The 20,544-nt window shown below is 37.6% G+C and overlaps 1 pseudogene; it reads right to left on the reverse strand.

Annotated features, from left to right (window-relative positions):
* Positions 1-16,967: 16,967 nt before the first annotated feature.
* Positions 16,968-18,708, reverse strand: LOC112914197 (phosphatidylinositol-3,5-bisphosphate 3-phosphatase MTMR14 pseudogene; annotated as a pseudogene).
* Positions 18,709-20,544: the final 1,836 nt, after the last annotated feature.

Raw genomic sequence — 20,544 nt, forward strand, 5'->3', positions numbered from 1 at the left:
TTTGGTATCCTACTTCATATTGTATCATGTGATTGTTTCATGTTAGTAAAAATTCCTCATTCCCTATTTTTATTTTTTATGTCATTGTTGTATATACACATATATAAAACTCCCATCATAAGGCCTGGGACATAATTAGCACTCAAATGGTAACTGTTATACGTATCTCTATACCTAGAATTGCCTTTATTTGTGAAAGTCTTTGGACTTAGAATTATAAATCCTTTAGTATTCTTAACACAAGTTGTCAACTTTTTCTTTCAAAAAAAGATCTTTCTTTTTACACTATAACCAGGAACAGATGAGTATTTTTAGAGAGTTTATTCTCATTTTACAAGGAACAAATGTTCTCTTTCCTTCTACATATTGTTTAAAATATCTGTGTATTTTTTTTTAATTTTTATTTATTTATGATAGTCACAGAGAGAGAGAGAGAGAGGCAGAGACATAGGCAGAGGGAGAAGCAGGCTCCATGCACCGGGAGCCTGACGTGGGATTCGATCCCGGGTCTCCAGGATCGCGCCCTGGGCCAAAGACCGGCGCCAAACCGCTGCGCCACCCAGGGATCCCATATCTGTGTATTTTTATGTTTACATTAATATGGTCTGCCAGAACTTGATGTTATGAGCTTCACAAATGATTGCGTGCCTATACATTTCTCCTGGTATTTCTTAGTTTTTATTTCACATATCTCATCAAATGAAAGTAAAAAGGAGAGAGGGAAACAAGCCATAGGTGACTCTTAATGACAGGGAACAAACAGGGTTGATGGTGGGAGGTGGGTTGGGGATGAGCTAGATGGATGATGGTTATAAAAGAGGGAACTTGTGACGAGCACTGGGTATTGCATATAAGTGATGAACCACTGAATTCTGCTCCAGAAACCAATATTGCACTATATGTTAATTAACAAAATTTGAGTTAAAAAAAATGAAGTCAGTGCCAAAGAGCTGCTACCAAATGTCATATCCACGAAAAGTTAAAAAAAAAAAAGAAAAACAAAGTATATTTCCTTTCTTGTGGATTAGATTTTTAAAATGACCGTTTTTGCCTACCTAATTTGAATCTTAAATTTGGCTTTGTCTAAAGTTAATATGCTGCTCCTGGTATTTTTTGTTTTTGTTTTATTTATGCTTCTGTTTTTATTTTTTATTTTTTGGTGTGAGTTTGGTATCTTTCCCATCAGGCTTTTTACTTTTAACTCATTTTAATCATTCTAATTTTAGTTTCTTTTGTAAGTAGTATGTAGTGCCTTTATTATTTAATTGAGAAATTTATACCTTTCACATTTATGGTCTAAAGTGTTTGATCTGTTGTCATCATATTTTATGGTTTACTTTTTCTTACTATGGTAGTATTTTCTTTTATGAGTTTTTCTATAGAGGACCTATGTTTTATTTGCTTTTTTTCCCCTCTTCCAATGATTAGAAGATATATAAGAGGTTCACTGTGGGTTTTTTTTTTTTTTAAGATTTTATTTATTTATTTATGAGAGACACACAGAGAGAGGCAGAGACACAGGCAGAGGGAGAAGCAGGCTTCTCACAGGGAGCCTGATGTGGGACTCGATCTCCAGAGCCCAGGATCACGCCCTGAGCTAAAGGCAGACGCTTCAACCACTGAGCCACGTAGGCGTCCCTCAATGTGTTTTTAAAGACAACTTTCCAGGTACATTTCAAGTCTTTATTTTAGTAAGAATTACATAGCATTTTAAATGTCTCTAATGTCACTTTTATTTTGACCCATTATTAAATTCTTGATCTTCATTAGTTTTATCTTGGGTTGTATGTCATATGAGTAGTTAGAGTAATAATTAGTACTTCTTATATTACATATATTTTATGTAATTTTTTTGAGATTTTTATTTCATTTTGTAATTATGTTTAGAATTTTGTATAGTCAATGATTTGATTTCAGTGTTCACCACCAGTACTTTTATGCAGTAATGGTGTTTAAAATGTTGAATTTTTAATTTTTTTAGGATGTTATTTATTTATTCATGAGAGAGAGAGAGAGAGAGAGAGGGAGAGAGAGAGGCAGAGACACAGGCAGAGAAGAGGCTCCATGCAGGGAGCCTGATGTGGGACTCAGATCCCAGATCTCCAGGATCATGCCCTGGGCCAAAGGCGGTGCTAAACTGCCGAGCCACCTGGGCTGCCCTGAATTTTTAATTTTGATGTCATTCTTAGTTGACTGCCTTTGAGGTTTAGAAGAGCCTAACCTTCCATTTCTTTTTCTCTCCAAGTTCTAAAGAATTGATAACAGACACAAGGAGCCAGGAAGGATCAATAATGCCTAACGTACTTAGCTCTTTGGCTCTACTAGTAAAAGTTTAGTTCCAGGGAATTCGGTAGCAGAAAAATGAATCTACTCCTACTAGTTTCAGCAGGAAAAAATTGTAATGTATTAAATAGTTTATGAAATTATCAAAAAGGCAGAAGAAACAGACTCTAGGTTAAATGCACAAGAGCAAGTCCTAGGCCACAGTCCAGAATCAGTCTACTTAGAAAGCTTCTCCCTCTGTTATAATCAGGAAGCAGGTAGCTCCAGAGTGGTCCTTTCATGGCTGTGATCAGGAAACTGCTTCTGTTGCTGCTGACTCTACAACTGTCTCACTTGTTACAAAATGTGCCAACAAAATGGATGGCTCACGAAGCTAGGGACTGGACTGCAAGTGCTCCCCCAGGAAAACCAAAGGCTTCCATGATCGTGCTTGTCAGCAGAAATAGCAGCAACAGCTGCAGAAGATGGCTTCTGCAACACTAATGCTTTTTCACATTTCTGGTAACTGCATTTGACAGTCCAAATCTAAATCATACCTGGAAACTTGAGCTGCAAAGGAGCCTACAAATTGAATTGTTTAGTTTTCTAGTCCCAACTTTATAGGAGTATTCTCTACAAGGAAGATAGAATTGATGCCCAAAGGCAAATCTTATCTACCACAGTATTATAGCTGAAGAAGCTGAGGATATCTCCCAGAAATGAATTTATCTGTTCAGTCACAAGCACGGATGTACTGCATGCATCCTTTTCTCAAGCCTGGAGGCTCATACTGGCGGCCTACCACTTAAGGACAGGAAGAAGAGGAGAGCATGCTTCACCTGATCAGGCAGTTACAGTGGAGTCAGAGATAAGGATCAGAAAGAATAGGTGGGGCCCATTTATTGCTTTGAGGCACAAGGAATTGTCCCACAGCATTCCCTGGAAAGTAGACATTGAACTGAAGCAGGAGTATGGTTTTTGTAGTTTGAGATGGAAATGAAATGTGAGTGAAGGAAAAATGTTTTACCAACATAACTGCCCTTGATCTTTTAAAAAATAATGGCAGGTATGTTTTCTGAACAAATAAATCCCCTTTGTAGTTGAAAATGTCTTTTTACTATCTTCACATGAGAATGACAACTTAGCAGGGTTACAGTCTTGGGTTATAGCTTTTTCTCCCTAAAAATATCATTGTTTGGTCACTAAATATTTTAAAGGAAAAACATCCTCAGGCCAGACTAATATTTCTTGGTAGAGAAGCCAGTTTGTTGGCTTTATTGGACCTAGAGCCTAGATAAAGCCTAGAGCCTAGATAAAGCCTAGAGCTTTATTGGACTTTGTTTTAGCCTATTAATTGGGTACTTTAATAGAATATGTAGATATTCGGTCTGTTAGTTGAAATTTACTTGGAAAGATATTGGGCTTTTATACTGAGTATAGTATCTTATCAGATTAGGTAAGTTTTCTTCAATTCTATTTCTGACTATTGTTTCTGTTACATGTTTTCTGGTTACAACTTGAGGAAAAGCTAGTTCTCAATTTGTTCTCCACTGATTGGCTTCCATTCCTATCATATTTTCATTGTTTTGTATCTTTTATCATTTTTTATGAGTTTCAGATGATCATCTTTTTGATCAAGTCTGTGGTCATCCTACAGTTTTCCAGGAACCTTCCTCTGAAGTGAGTGGATAGATGTTCCCTGCCTGACAATGACTCAATGACATTGTGTCTGTTACTTAGAAATTTCTTTTCCCACATCACCTGAAGCTGAATTGGGCAAGACCATCTACCATGCGTCATCAGAGCTTTACTGACTTCTGCCTCCTGGGGATAGCACATCTTGGGTCACTTACAGGGTCTTCATTGTGGCTGAATTTCTTGTTGAAAAATTTGTCTCCTCAGCATGTGAAAAAAGACAAGTACTCACTGGAGCTGCCTCAATAATTATTCTTTTGAGGTAAAGGAATAGTTCTCCAGTTTGCAGGTCAACAAAGATCTTTAATGAAGTGGGAGATAATGACTGGAGAACAAATAACCTTTTGTGCCTATTTCAGGGAGACAAATTGCCCCTGTTTCTAATGGCTAAGTTGGCATAAGACAGCCTGTGTTTCCCAGTCCAGTTCCACTGACCACCTGATGACTAATAAAGATTTTCCCATGAAATTAGTCCTAGTTTTCAGTGCTATTGTGTATAGTCTTTGTCTTTGCCTTCAGGGAGATAATTTAGTGGGAACTTGGATTACCCCATTTTAGGAACTTCTAACTCAGAGATTCCTTTTTAACTGAAAGCTAGTAGTACTATGATACAAGCTTTAAATATGTGATGATACTTAGAATCCATTCTTCAAACAGTTTAGTTCATAGACAGTTCTTGAGATGAAAGTTGGTCATAGAGAGTATCTAGGAAAATAGTAGTCTATAATTTGGGTAAAATGAGGTGTTTCTAAAATTGGGATTGATCTTATTTTTTGTTCTTTGGATATTATACTTGTAAAATTATACTTATGTAGATAGGCTGGTAGAGATGACAAAAAACTTTTTGAAATGTATGTTGTCATTGAATTCCAACTATGAAAATCGTAGAACCTATAAAATATGAGAAAACAGATGCTAGAACTGGATAGGAGAGTGAGTTGCTTGTCTAAATGAAGAGTTGAATACTATTCTCTACAACACTGTCTTTAAATCTTCATTTATTGGTGAACTCAAATACTGTTGGTTTTTACTGCAATGTATTTTGGGAGGAGTATTTAAAAGTATCTAAGATTATGGACTCTTGGTTTTAGCTGTGTTTCTTTCCTAAATAACCTTTTAATTTGTGAATAAATAAAATATTTATTTTAGAATATTTAAAAATTTACAGAAGAGCAAAATTGATATAAAGACTTGCCATATAACCCTTTAAAAAATGTCAGTAAAGTCAGTAGATAAGAGAATTAATATTTGTCTAATCAGACTATTCACATTTTAACTGATTATTAATATAGTTGGATTAAAATCTATCACATTTGTATCTATTTTCTTGCATTTTTCTCTGTTTCCTCCTTTCCCTCTTTTTCTGCCTTTTCTGGTTTTAATTGAACATTTTATATGATTTCATTTTATCTCCTCTTTTAGGATATCAATAATTTCAAAAATTTTTAGTGCTTGTCTTATGGTTTATAGTACATAATTCTAAACTAATCTAAATCTATCTTCAAATAACACTATACCATTTCATATGGAGTACGGTTACCTTATAACAGAGTATTCTTAATGCCTTCTGTTTGTTGTGGCATTGTTGTCATTATTTTATTTATTGATATGATCAGTAATCACTCAGTGTACTATTATTGCTTTAAAGAAAGATCTTTTAGGTCAATTAAGTAAAGAAAAAAAAGATTTTATTTTACTTTCATACATTTCTTCTTTAAAACATTTCCTTTCTTTATGTAGATCTTGATATATCATTTTTTCCTGCCTGGATAACTTCTTTTAGCATTTCTTTAAGGGCTGGTCTGTTTGTGATGAGTTCCCTCACTTTTTTGTTTGAGAAAGTCTTTATGTCTTTTTTATTTTTGAGGGATAATTTGCTGGATATAGAATTCTAGGGTGGTGGTTTAATTCATTCTACTTTCCTCTTACTTGCTGAATTCTGACAAGAAGCCTGTTGTAATTCTTATCCTTTATTACTCCATGGGATAGCCCTCCCCTCATTCCTTCTGGTTTCCTTCAAGATTATCTCTGTCTTTGGGGTTCTGCAGTTGGAATATGATATGCTGAGGTGTGCTTCTTGTGGCATTTATCCCGCTTGGTGTTCTCTCAGCTTCCTGTATCTGTGGTTTGGTGTCTGTCATTAAATTTTTGAAAGTTCTCAGCCATTATTACCTCAAATATTGTTCAGCTTTGTTCTCTTTCTTCTCCTTCTGGCATTTTAATTACATATGTTATACCTTTTAATATTGTCCCCTAATTCTTTCTTGTCGTCTTCTTCTTGTTTTCTTCTTTTCTCTTTGTATTTCAGTTTAGGCAGTTTCTGTTAACCCTTCTTCAGGTTCTCTGATTCTTTTGTCAGTCACTTAAAGTTTACATTGAATTCTCTGATGGTGGTTTTCATTTCAGTTACTGTATTTTTTATTTCTAGAATTTCCTTTTGATTCTTTTTTAGTTTTAGTCTTTCTGCTTACATTACCCATCTGTTCTTGAAAGCTGTCTAATTTTTCTAATATACCCTTTTCATATTAATCATAGTTATTTAAAATTCCCTGTCTAAAAATTCCAACATCTCTGTCCTTTCTGAATATGGCTCTGATGATTGCCTTATCTCTTCAGAGTGCTTTCTCTACTTACATTTGGCATATAATTTTTCTCTGGAAAACTAGATATATTTTCTTGGGTAATAGAGGCAAATAGATCTTTATCATGATGATTTATGTTAATTTGGCTATGAATTGGGTTATGTTTACTGTTTGTTATAGCTTTAGATACTAGAGGCCCTATTTCCTCTGGTATCCTTGTTTTTGTCTCTCCTATTGTCTTTAGTCAGTGTTTTACAGTTCTTTCAGCTACAATCCACTGTTAATACTGGAGCCCTGTTGTCGTGGTGGTAAGGTCTGGGAAAAGGAAGCATTCCATAATTCATTCTTTTTGAAAGTGTGTGTTTTGGGGCCTTCCAGTGCTTTTTTAGTGTAAAGGAGAACTTGTCCACTACCCTCTTCTCTGGATGAGGTATTTCTGGTCTGTATCCTTGACGTCTTGGCCCCTATTAACTAGGGCTTAGTCCCCCCTCCCCCCTTATGTGAAACAGCAAGCCTAGAGCTGGTTGGAAGGCCTGGGGTGAGGAGGCCCTTTGCTTTGCCTCACTGGGATAAGGTTTTAGAAATGAACTATGAAAAACCCTTTTCCTTGGAGAGCAGGTCTATTTTATAAAGAAGGCTTTATGGTTATTTTTCCTCTCTCACTGCTCAAGCCAACTGGGGATATTTCTTGGGTCCCTATTGTGAGGGCCTGGTGGTATTCCTGGAGAGAAAGAAAGCCTATGAAAGTGTGGGGAATTTCTTACTCTCCTACTAGTCCACTCTTAGTCTCCAGTAATTTTTCGAAATTTCCATACAAGTATTCCTATCAGTTTGTAGCTTCAGTGGCTACTGCTCCAGGTAACCAGATCACAGTTGCTTTATCTCTTTGGATGTACCTATCACTCTGGATTTTGGGGTGGTTTATTCTGTACCTTTAGTTCTTTGAAGGGTCCAAGAAGAGTTACTGGTTTTAAGTTCAGTTTTTTATTGTTGTAAGGGCAAGAGTGACCACTTTTAACCCTTTTCCATGTCAGAACTGAAACCAGAAGTTCCCTCCTGAATTCTTCTCAAGTCTTATCTTGCCAAATTTCTAGAATATTTTTAATTTTCTGGTTGTCTTTGTCAAATCAATAGATAGGAGAATGAGTCTTTACCCAGTTATGATGTGGTCAATATTTTTGTATCCTATATATAATATCTTTAGGTATAATTAGAGGATGAAACCACTACGAGTATATGAATAGTGCTTTAACTTTTTTTAGCACCCATTAATTACAGATATCTGTAAGCCCTCATCTCTAGATTAGTTATAGATCTTTAGAAACACTGATATTTCTACTTTATAATTCCATTTATTCATGTGAGTAGTGGACATATTATGTGATATCTCCTCAGTTTATCAACCCCTTATCATAAGAGAACTTTTTCCCTCCCACCCCTTACACACAGGGAAGGGCCCTGTCAGTCAGGTGTGTATCCTGTGATCCTGTCTTCTGGATCATAGTTACTTTAGATAAAAAAGCTTAGCCAGTTGGGTTCTTCCTTCTAATTAAGAACTGGGATTGAGATATACCTAAACTCCATAGGTTGTTCACTTGAATTAAAGATAAGTAAACTTGACAGTTGTTAGGTAGAAATCATCTGTTGTGTACATGCTGAATCAGAGAAAGGTATTCACTGAAGAAGTGTACATTCTGAGAAGTAGATGTGTGAAATCATATAGCCTGAGAGAGACACAGAGAGTAAGAGTCTTGGGTATCAATAACATTCGATGTCTGTCTTGGACTCTGAGTGATACCTGTATTTTCTTATAATAAATTCACCATTGTTGCCTAAACTAGCTTGAAAGCATACTTTTTACTTATGGCCAGGGGTTATTGAAGAGCCAGTAATAATGGGAATCAGAGTGAATTTCAGAGAAGGAAGGAAACATGTGTATTTGTTTGAACATTACTCTTTTGAAATGAAAAGACACAGAGTCATGTTCAAATGTTTGTATTAATTATTAAATAACGCTGGTCTTTTGGAATAAAGATATAAATAAAATTTTTATATTATTCCATGTTGGCTTCCATTCAATATTTTAAGATTAAGATGGCAAACTAATTTGATTCTAATGGATTCAATTGTTGACTCTACTTCCTATTTTTAAAGATTTGATAGAATCTTGTTAGTTAATGAATTACATATTTCTGACTTGACTAAAATTGTTGAATTATGAGTTTCTCTACCCAGAGAAAGCTTCTTTGCAGCTTGAGTCTATGGGCTTTCTACTTCAGCTGTCCTAAGGAAGGAAGTCATTAAATAGGAAGGTAGATATATAGAATGATGACAGTCTTGGGAAAAGAAGAACAAATTTGAGTAAAAGATGGGCTGATGATGGGAAATTTTTATTGAGGGCACAAATTTCTGTTAGCCCAGTTCTTAGGCTTTGTGTATATATGAAGTTGTCAGCTTCCTTCAGAGTAGGCCAACAGGACCATCAAGGATAGAGAGTCTAAAGATATTAAGAGAGAGTCTGTGGCACTAATTTAAGGTAGGGTTTGGATAATTAAGGTCATCCTGCTGTTTTAGTATTTCTTATTTAAATTTTAAAATAAGATGTTAATTATACATAAGAGAAAACATAGAAAATATTAGCAACTTTAGGATTAGCAAAGATTTCTTAAATATAACACAAAAGCACAAGCTACAGAATAAAAAAATCAATACATTGACCTTAATCAATGTTAAGCCATTTGCTCTTTAAAAGACACTATTAAAATGAAAAGTCAAATGACAGACTGGGAAAAAATATTTGCAAAGCTAGTCTGACAATGTATGACATATGTCATATACTCATAAAATCACATACTGTTCTTACAACTTAATGATAAGAAGACAAATAGCCCATCCAAAAGATGCACAAAAGATTTCGACAGATACTTCCCTGAAGAAGATATGCAGATGGGGGCACCTGGGTGGCTTAGTGGTTGAGCATCTGCCTTTGGCTCAGGTCATAGTTCTGGGATCGAGTCCCACGTCAGGCTCCTCATGGGGAGCCTGCTTCTCCCTCTGCCTATGTCTTGCCTCTCTCTCAAGGTCTCTCATGAAAAAGTAAGTAAAATCTTAAAAAAAAAAAAAAAAAAAAAAGATTTGCAGGTGGAAGGTAAGCACATGAAAAGACACTCAGCATCATTAGTCACAGGGAAATGCAAATTAACCCACAATGAGATAGTATAATACACTAGAATGGCTAAAATTTAAAAGACTGATTATACCAAGTGTTGGCAATGATGTGGAGGAACTGAGACTCTTGTACATTGCTAGTATAGTGTAGAATGGTAGTCATGTACTGCCATTTTGAGAAATAGCCTGACAGGGTTTTTTTTTTTTTTTTTTTTTTAAGTTAAACATACATTAACCACGTGGCCCACCCATTCCACCTCTGTATTTTTACCTAAGAGACATGAAAGTATACATCCATTTAAAGACTTGTATGTGATTATTCCTAAAGGGTTTATTGGAAATAGCCCCACTGGAAACCATTGAGATGTCCATCAGCTGGTAAATGGATAAATAATATGTAATGGAGTACTACTCAGCAATAAAGAGGAATGAACTATTGCTACATATAACCACATGGATGAACATCAGAATATGTGGAGTGAAAAGAGACAGATAAGATAGTATATAATCTGTCACTCCATTTACATAAATTCTAATATATGCTAACTAATCTATAGTGCTGGGAAATAGATCAGTGCTTGCCTGGGGAGAAAATAAGAACAGAGATGTGAAAGGAGGGGTGTAATAAAGGGACATGAAGAAACTTTGGGTAATGATGGATATAGTGAAAATAAGGGAAACCTCATTTAAAATAGAATAAGGCACCTTTGCAGGGGGACCTCTCATGTACTACTACTCACTATGAAAAGCATAGCTCGCATTCCCCAACAGGAAGACACTCCTTTACATATCCCAGCAGGAAGAAGGAAGAATTTCTCCTTGCCCAACAGCAGCTCAGCCAATGAAAACTCAGTGAAACAGCCTCTTCCCAGCTTCTTCCTTTCCCCTATAAAAGAAATCCCTTTTCTTTTGCTCTGCAGACTTGCCTGTGGTTTGCCATAATTTGCTCATCCTAAATCATAATTTCTCTGCTATTCCTGAATAAACGAATTTTGCTGATGAAATAACTGGATCTTTTGTTTTATTAAGCTCAATAGTATGTTTATTGTCTTGATGTGTGGTGATAGTTTCAAAGGTGTATACTTATGTCAAAACTTAACAAATTGTTTAATTATATGCATTTTATTGTATGCCAATTATACTTCAATAAAGCTTTAAAAAGAAAAAAATTAGATAACGTCAGCTAAACATAAATGAATAAAATAGGCATAAACCTGATATATAAGATGTTCAGCATTAATCATTAGAGAAATGCTTATCAAAACCACAATGAAATATCACTTCACATCTATTATGATATATATTATCCAAAAAAAAGAATAAAGAAAGAAAAAGGGAAATAAAAACCCAACAACCCAGAAAATAAGTATTTAGTGAGAATGTAGAGAAATAGAAACTCTTTATATTGTTGATAGGAATGTAAAATGGTTTAAGTACTATGGAAAATAGTATGTAGGTTCCTGAGTAAATTAAACAGAATTATCATATGATTTAGTAATTCCATTTATGGGTGGGTACACAAAAGAATTGAAAGTAAGGACTTGAAGGGGCACTTGGCTGGCTCAGTTAGAAGAGCATGCAACTCTTGATCTCAGGGTTGTCAGTTCGAGCCCCATGTTGGGTGTAGAGATTACTAAAATAATTAGATAAATCTTAAAAAAATAAATAAAAGATAAAATACTGAAAAAAAAAGAAAGTAAGGAATTAAGCAGGTATTTATATACCAGCATTTATAGCAAAATTATTCATGGTAACCAAAAGGTAGAAACAACCCAAATGTCAGTTAAAGGATAAATGGATAAACAAAATGTGGTGTATATATATATATATATATATATATATATATAAATAAAATGAGATATTATTAGCCTTAATAGGAAATGAAATTGTTACATGCTTGCAAAATGGATGAACTCTAAGGACATTAAGTGATACAAAAACAAGTATTGTATGATTCCATTTATATGAGCTAGAATAGCCAAACTCAAAGAGAAAGAAGAATACTGGTTACTAGGGACTTATGGGAGGAGGGCAATGGGGAGTTATTGTTTGATTGGTACAGCATTTCATTTTGAGAAGATGAAAAATTTCTGGAGTTGAATAGTGGTGACAGTTGCCCAAAAGTGTGAATGTACCTAATGCCACTCAACTCTACACTCAAAAATGAGAAATGGTAAATTTTATGTTGTGTATATTTTTATCACAATAAAATAAAAAATACCTATTATATTAAATAGGATCCCTAAGGAGCAAGCAATTTTTTGTGTCTAAACTTAATGACTTTTGTAAGAATTAGAAGATGCCCCGGGAAGAGAAGCTGCATTCTGTTAGGAAAACAGTTTTCTGAAAGCTGGATTGAAGAGGTGAGCACATATCACTTTAGGTATCTATCATCTCAGGCTAAAGGCATTATAAACTAAAGAGGGCAAGGAAGGTTCATGTTGAAATGAAGGTTCACCTACCAGTTCACTCTGTCAGCTTGGAGTACATATTAAAGCAGTATCTTCTCTTCTGGCACGTAACTGAGTTCCTCTGTTCTTTTGGAGCCCTGTTTTCCATATTTGTCATGATATGGTGACAGTCTGTTCCCCTACAACTTTATAGTGTCATTTCAAGATAGGCTAAAATTAAATAAGCCTGTAAATTGCCTTTAGTTCCTCAGAGACTGAGTGGTGTTATTTCTGTCAGCTGCTCGGCTCCTGTGACTACAGCATTAGTCATTAGAGTCCTGCTGCTGTTTACTACCCAGTGTGTCAAGACAACAGTGACCTATGACCCAGATCATATTTATCAGGGGTTGGAGCTAAAAGCTTTTTCATTTTTTTTTAAAGAAGCATCTTAAAAGCAACATACAATAAATATGTCATAGCAGAGGCAGTCTTAAAGTTATTCATGATTTCTCCCCATTTTCCTGCATCATTTCATTACTATAAAAGAAGCATACCAGTTTTCTGGAGGGTTTTCCTAGCTTTGGTACAGGATAAAAATATGATTTTAATTGTGTTTAATATAAGTGTAGGAGAGGAAAGAAACTTTCCTGATATTCTCTTAAGTTCAGTGAATGAGGCTTATGAATTAAACCAACAAATGAAAATTTCATGGGAGGAAAAGGTTGTTATGCATGCACACAGGAGTGTTACAGAAAAGAAGTGAAAACTCTAAAAACATGATTTTAGGTCCAGAACTTATGTACCATTTTAATACAGGGTGATGAATTGTGGAAAGGAGACAAGACGAAGAAAAAGGGATTTGGGATTCCAGGGACAGTAAATTGTGGGAAGGCAAGTATATGGAGGAAAGTAATGAAAGGTAAGGGTTATTTCAGTAAGGTTTATGCAGACCTCAAGTCAGTGATAACACCAGAATAAGAGTCATGTCTTCCTTCTTGTAAGGGAAAGGGAAAGGGAAAGGCAAGTTTATGCCCTGTTTTTGGCAGAAAGGAGGAAGTAGGGACACCTGGGTGGCTCAGCGGTTGAGCATCTGCTTTCAGCTCAGGGCATGATCCCACAGTCCCGGGATCGAGTCCCACATTGGGTTCCTTCCACAGGGCCTGCTTCTCCCTCTAACTCTGCCTCTGCCTCTCTCTGTGCATCTCTCATGAATAAATAAATAAAATCTTTAAAAGAAAGAAAGGAAGGGGGGAAGCAGAGAGTTCCTATTGTATCTGTTCCTTTTTAATTGCCTTCAGCTCAAAATAATGATTTTGAGTTACAAGTTACAAGTCACAATAAAATAAAAAATACCTGCTATATCAAGTAGGATCCCTAAGGAGCAAGCAAATTTTTGTGTCTAAACTTAATGACTTTTATGTCTCATATAAAATAGCTTATATAAATGGATTGTAACTTGATTGAACAAGTTACAATCATGCCAAAGTGGCATAATTGGGGGGCATATTCTGATTCCCTTCATAATAAGGAGAATGTGTTTTCTTCTTTCTGCGTTAATTTTTCCTTATATTTTTAACAGAAGCTAACTTTGGATTATCCACAATTTAAGGACTGTTCCAGATAGCTGTATGTAATTTGCTTGGATATTGGTCTCGATGAGTAACTGAAATCCTTTTTTGTCATTACTTACTTGAAAGTTTTCAAATTTCTCCATTTGATTGTTTGAGAACGTACATTTATCTTTTATAGCCCCTTGGGTGACAGGCAGCTTTGCTACCTTATTGTGACTAGGTGGTTTCACAGTGGTGGTAGGGATAATTCTCAGGGAAATAAACAAGAAGCATGGTAAAATCAGAGTTTGGAAAGGTTACTCCTGCTGGTGGTCTGGGAAGGCTGGGTTTTTCTTCTTTCTAAAAACTAGGGTTTCTGGAAAGAATCTGTTCCATCCTTCAGAAAATGAGAATTAGAGAGACATAGTCAAATCAGTGGTTGGCTGGAGTGAATCCATGACCTGAAATTCTTTACTGGGAAGATGGCCTTGGAATATGTGAACTTGATTCAGGAGGCATTCAACAATCAGGGATAGTGAAGTTTCATGGCAACTGAATTAAACAGCATGGGAATAGCTTAGAAGAAAAAAGCAGGGGAGTAAGGAAAGCAGGAGCCATATAGCAAATGCATGAGAGCATGCACAAGCAATTAGAGAAAGGTGTTGCTGATTAGAACAGGAAATTTGTAGGGGAAAAGGAAAGCATGTCACAGGATTTATGGTTGAAAGCAAAGACCCTGTGTTGTAAAGAGATGTTTCATTTCTCTGAAGGCACTTGTAAACCTTCTTTAATAATGGAAAAGAAGGAATAGAAGAAGAGTTACCTGATAAAGGTGGAGGATTGAAACAATGACTGTGGTATCCAATTTATACCATTTCCTTTTCTTGAGGAGGGCTTAGGAGGTCAAAGGAAAATTCAACTTGTATAATATATTTGCTACTGGGTTGAAATATCTCAAAACTTGTAATAATGTCATTCAGTCATCCATGAAAATTTTATTCTCACATAAACATGCTACAAGATGATGTTCTAGGGTCCTAACAAAACAACAATTATACAAACTCATCCTTTACCCTGTAGCTCTTGTTATCTATTTAGTCCAGGCTCTCATGATCTGTCTCTATTTGAGTTTCTGGATTTGTGGCCTATAGAATGTAGAGGAATGTGGATTTATCTTGTTTTTATAAGGAAAATAGCAGTGATAAATAATTTATTACACACTTTTTTCATACTTTTCACCAAATTAGCAATTTTTAAAAAAAGATTTTATTTATTCATGAGAGACAGAGACAGAGAGTGGCAGAGACACAGGCAGAGGGAGAAGCAGGCTCTCTTGCAGGAGCCCGATGTGGACTCGATCCTGGACCCTGGGATCTGGCCCTGAGTCAAAGGCAGAGCTCAACTGCTGAGCCACCCAGGCGTCCCAAATTAGCAACTTTGAGAGTTGTCTTACCTGGATATTTGTTAGTGAAAGAGAAACAGGTACTGGAATCGAGATTCATGCTGACTGTAAGATTGCCTGTCCTTGAAGAGCTTATGCATCTACTTTTTACCATATGGTCTCTGAAAATATGATGATATTCAGTGTATGTGAAGGATATTTCCAAAATGATTTGGCTCATAAAACTGTCAGTTGATTTCATACATCTAATAGAAATATTTTCCATCTAAAATAGGGCAATTTGCAGAAGTGTCTCTCTAGTTTATTTACATTGCATATTCCCATAAAGCAGCAGGTTTGCAATAAAGCATTTGACACCCCCATGGTATTTTGGAAAAACAATATACAATCTGGCACAAGTTAGCACCAGTATGAAATGGCAGGCTGGGGGGATATCTTAAACAGCAGCAACTTTCAAGACTAAATGAAGTGTCATCTTAAGGAGTCTGCTGTTAATGCAATTTAAATTACTCACCTGAAATTAATATTCTGCTGAGGGAAATAAAGCAATTTAAGGGACCACATAATTTCCGATCACTTTAATGACATTATGTGGTCACGGATTGCTCTCTTATCTAATATAGTAACATTCTAGTTCCTTTTTAACACTAAACACATTTTTCCATTTAAATTACTTGGCTTCTGGAAAAAAAAGATACACTCATTCCCTGCAATTGGTTAACAATTTGGGATTTATGCTTTGCTTCCTTAGAATTAGGTAAACATGACCTTGACATACTTATTATCCTACCTAATATTCATTCCTATAGAGGAAAGTGGAAATCAAAGAACTGTGGCCTATTGTGTGAATTCTTCAAGCCTTTTAAGCCTATACAAGGCCAATTTCACTTTTTTCCCTTTTCTAGCTAGAGGCAGTTCGAAACGTGTACCATCTTACTTCTTCCCATTTTGGCATATGAAAATGCTAATGGAAGAAAGCAGTTTTTATAATTAACTGCCTATCTCTCTTGAGGAAAGAAGAAATGCTGGATTCTTTCTAGATGAGGGAGAGATTTGAGGTTTGTAGGTTTCTAGATTGTTGGGTTGATTGGATGAGATAATGAAAGGACAATGTGTTTGTTTATACATGTTGGAATTGTTATTGTATCTGAGTGAGGATTAAAGGAAAAAGAGCAGCTCTTATTTTAGAGTTGGCTTGAAAAAGAAAGGATGAAACATAGCTAAATACATTATGCCTAGTGAATATCTTCATTTGTTAATTTTTCTCAAATATTCTTTGCGTTTAGTCCCATGATTATGGAAGCCTATGCCCTCAGACAGGAAGAAAAGGGTATTAGGCTGTTGAATCCCAGGGGTGGTTTTCAGTCTTGGCATATGAGAACTTCTCCTTACGCCAGTACCCATGTTGCATTTAAGAACAATTAAATCAGAAGCTCTGAGGGTGAGATCCAGGCTTTGTATATATGTTTTATTTATTTATTTATTTATTTATTTATTTATTTATTGTTCAAAAAGATTTTTATTTTGTGATCTGTGTCAGACTGTCTCATTCTCAGTGCAGGTGATCCCTCCTCTCCAGGAAACAAGAATGGGGAGAGGGGAGTCTTTCATGAGGTCTCAGCCCCCCACAAGGCCCCAGGGAAACCCCACACAGTTCTGAGAGTTGATGGGAATCCCAACAAAGACTAGGGTGGGTGAAAGGAAATGACAAGAGGGGTGGTGGTCACCAGTCAGGAAGCTGGGGGTTGGAGAACCCTGTTCTTAGCCCTGCTCAGTTCTGGGGCTGTCATGTACATGATGGAGAAGGAGGAGTGAAAAGATTTCCCTCCTATCTTGAAGCACCCCTTGTCCAGGCATGGCTTTGATTCCGTTCAGGGCCCAGGTGAGAGGAACAGGAAATAGTTGTAGGCTGGCTAATTCATAAGATGTTGCTGCTGGTGCCCCGGAGTCCAACACCACTGACAAACTGCTCCAGCAGGACTCCAATAGCACCACAGGGACTGGGGGCTGCTGCTTGAAGCTCCACTGTGCTGCTGTATGCGGCCAAGAAAGCTGAACGTATTTCCTGCAGCTGAGTCTCCACTCACCTAGGGCTGCAAGCAGACAACTGTTAGGGAGTTCATCAGGGAAGCTGAAAGGGAGAGAGGAGTCTGTGTGCGGGACAGCCCATTCCTGCATACTGCCACAGTCTGCCAGCTGCCAAAGTCTGTGGAGAGAGGATCCGGCAGGGGATGGTCCACTGATCTGGGCTTGAGGACCTCCAGGAGACTGCTACCCATCCTGAAAAAGTCAGAATGGTTCGAGGATGAGGAACTAGAAGACTTGGCTTCCCCCAGCCCCTGGTGGGAAGGCAGGTGGTCCTCCGAGGGCTGTGGCTGGTTCCAGAGCACGCTCTGTGGAGAGGATGAATGGCTCTTCCTCCAAGATGCCTGAGTCTGTGCTCCTGCAGGGAGCAGCTCCACGGCCTCATAGGTGAAACTCCCGGCGGCTCCTGGGGAGCTCTTCATGACCAAAGAGAAATCGCTGCCGAGGCTGGTGGTGCTGCCTCAGCCCTTTCGTCTCAGCATACAGATATCTTCCAGAGTGAAGCCTGCATCCCGGGCTGGCAAACTCTTCCTCCTCTGTGTCTTCAGAGAAGAGAATTCCTCAGAGATGATATGCTTCAAAAAATTGAAGCAGAAGAAAATCTCTCCTTTGCTGAGCCGATCTACCAACATGTGCCCAAAGAGGAACCAGTCATAGGCCACAGTTAGGTAGAGGATCTCAGCAGGCTTTAGGGATGTGTGGATAAGTCCATCAGCCCACAAGGAAAGGCATAGGAGAGACATGAAGAGGGGGGTCTGATCCCAGCCTGAGATACAGTGTACCAGCAGTCCGCTGTCATCATCGCTGTTAATTATGGAAAGCAGCAGTTTCAGGTAGTTTTGTGTTTGTTGCACCAGGTCCCAACTCTGATACTGGCTCCAGTCAATGTTCAGAGAGCAAGTCAGGAAATCAGGGATGCTCAGTGGGGCATCGACATAGTCCTGCTTCCAGTTAAAAATGAGCCTTTCTGCCATGTAATCCCGATCCTTATATTCCTTGAAAAATTTACAGCCTGGATACAGGATGGAGAGGAGAGTGAAGTCGGCATAGCGCTGGGCTTTGTCCACCTTCTCAGAGGAGGTTACATTCATGCCAAACTTCACCTTCTTGTTCTCCACCATCAGGTCACAGATGTATTTGACTGACAGGTATCGAAGCAGCTTGATGTCATAGCCTCTGAGCGCAGTCCTCCTCTGGGATGTCCTCTGAATCTGCCCAGGCATCGTCTGTACCCCCTGAGAAGATATAGTTGTAGCCAGTGCATCCATACAGTTCTCCCCATCCAGCCAGGTTATCAGACCTGCAAATGTGCTTGCCCTTGAACAGGATCACTGGACAGACAAACCGTCCTCTGCACTTGGCCATCCTGCTACAGTTGACGAGGTCTTGCAACTTGCTCACCTGCACAGTGCTCTGAAATGTGTCTTTCTCCTCAGAACTTGCATACTCCAGGAACACGATGTGCTGGGGGTAGTGGCCACAGATATCCCCATTCACATTTTGGATCACCCTGTAACAGTAGTCTCGGCCAAACAGCTCCAGACATCTCTCTTCTCCATGCGCTCAACCTTGGAGCCACCTGTCCCGTTGCAGTCCTTGGCCCTGTCCTGAGTCGGGGAGAACTCCTCCAGCAGCTCCCTGAGCCCAGGCTCCCACGGTGGCAGGCTGCCTGAAGAAGAAGCCCACCATGGCCCAGCCCCGCATCCCCTCCGGTGCCCCATGTCCCCCTCAGCACGCCTCAGCCCTGCCCTTGGCACCTGGAGACACTGACTTGGAGTCCGGAACCCCCCGGACAGCCTCAGCCGCCCTGTATATATGTTTTAATGCTCCGCAAGTGATTACAGGGTGCAGCCAAGGTTGAGAACTACTATGGTATAGAGACTCTGCTGAGGGCAAAGATACCAGTTTCTAACAGTGACTAGCAGATAGTGATTGATTGATTGATTGATTGATGACTATTTCCAAATAAAAGCTTAGTCTCTCCATTTAAGTGTATTTTGATGGAAAGTATTATTGTCATTCAGGGACCTTGGTAATGGAGCATATGAAATAAAAACATTTAGGAAGAGTATCCTTCTCATTTAGTATTTACACTCACCTAAGGTGAGTAAATAAACTTCTTCAGTAAAACAATATAGAAATATATTTCCTAAAATAACATCACAGTGAGGTAGAATAAATTTTCATTAAGTCACTTCAATGAAGTTAACTTTTGCATTTGGAAACTGTGTTCAAACTAATCAGTAATCTAAGCTTTAAGTAGGCAAAGCTCATGTGATTAAATAAAAGAATGAATGAATGACTTGACAATACTGCAGAGAATATCTTTCTAGGTACTATGATTTTATCGTATACAGGCTTTATACATTTAGCCATTTAATAAATGATTCCAGCCTATGTATCTCAGGTGAAAATAATTTCTAAGCATCTGAAATATAACTTTATTACAGAATGTGGCTTTTTCTTTAAATTTGTTCTGTCTGGGCAGCCCCAGTGGTTCAGCGGTTTAGCGCCGCCTTCAGCCCAGGGCCTGATCCTGGAGACCCGGGATTGAGTCCCACCTCAGGCTCCCTGCATGGAGCCTGCTTCTCCCTCTGCCTGTGTCTCTGCCTCTCTCTCTCTCTCTCTCTCTCTCTCTCTCTCTGTATCTCTCATGAATAAATAAATAAAATCTTTAAAAAATATAAAAAATGAATTTGTTCTGTCTGTCCATCCATCTATTCATCCATCCATCCACACACTTACCCATCTACCTACCTATTTCTTGTTACCAGAGATTTTTCCTTCACCTTTTTATTTACAATTTCTGCTGAATTCTACTTTTATTTTATACATTAGACTGAGATCTTGGAATCACATAGCCAAAGATATCCTAGGTTCCTACCACACAGAGATTTCTGTGAAAGCCAAACACTTAAGAAATAAATACAGTGCAGGTTTTGATAATTTTTTGAAGCCATTGTCAGGATATATTGGCTAAAATTAGTGGAAACTATTAAATATTACCACTGTGCATGAATGAAGAGACATTAAAGTTATTTTTCACATAAAATTTGAACTTTAAAGAGCAATGTTCAAATCATAATAAAAATAGAGAAAATAATACTGTGCTTATGTATATACCACTAAAATTGAATATATGTTAATAATTTGCCCCTCTTTGCTTCCTCATTTCCCCTCCCTTCTTTTCCTTTCCTACCTCCCTCTCCCATCTCCATTCTTCTCCCTCCCCTTTCTTTGTCTTTTTCTCTCTCTTTCCTTCTTTTATTCTTCTTTATCATCATCACCACCACTCTTAATAAAAACATTGCAACTATAGCTAAAGTTCATACATTGTCTCTTGCTCCTTTTTTTTGTCATGGGTGTCACCCCACGTCTGAAATTGATATCTATATTGTCTCTATGCATGT

The sequence above is a fragment of the Vulpes vulpes genome, chromosome 1 (assembly GCF_048418805.1).
Source record: "Vulpes vulpes isolate BD-2025 chromosome 1, VulVul3, whole genome shotgun sequence".
Classification (NCBI taxonomy): domain Eukaryota; kingdom Metazoa; phylum Chordata; class Mammalia; order Carnivora; family Canidae; genus Vulpes; species Vulpes vulpes.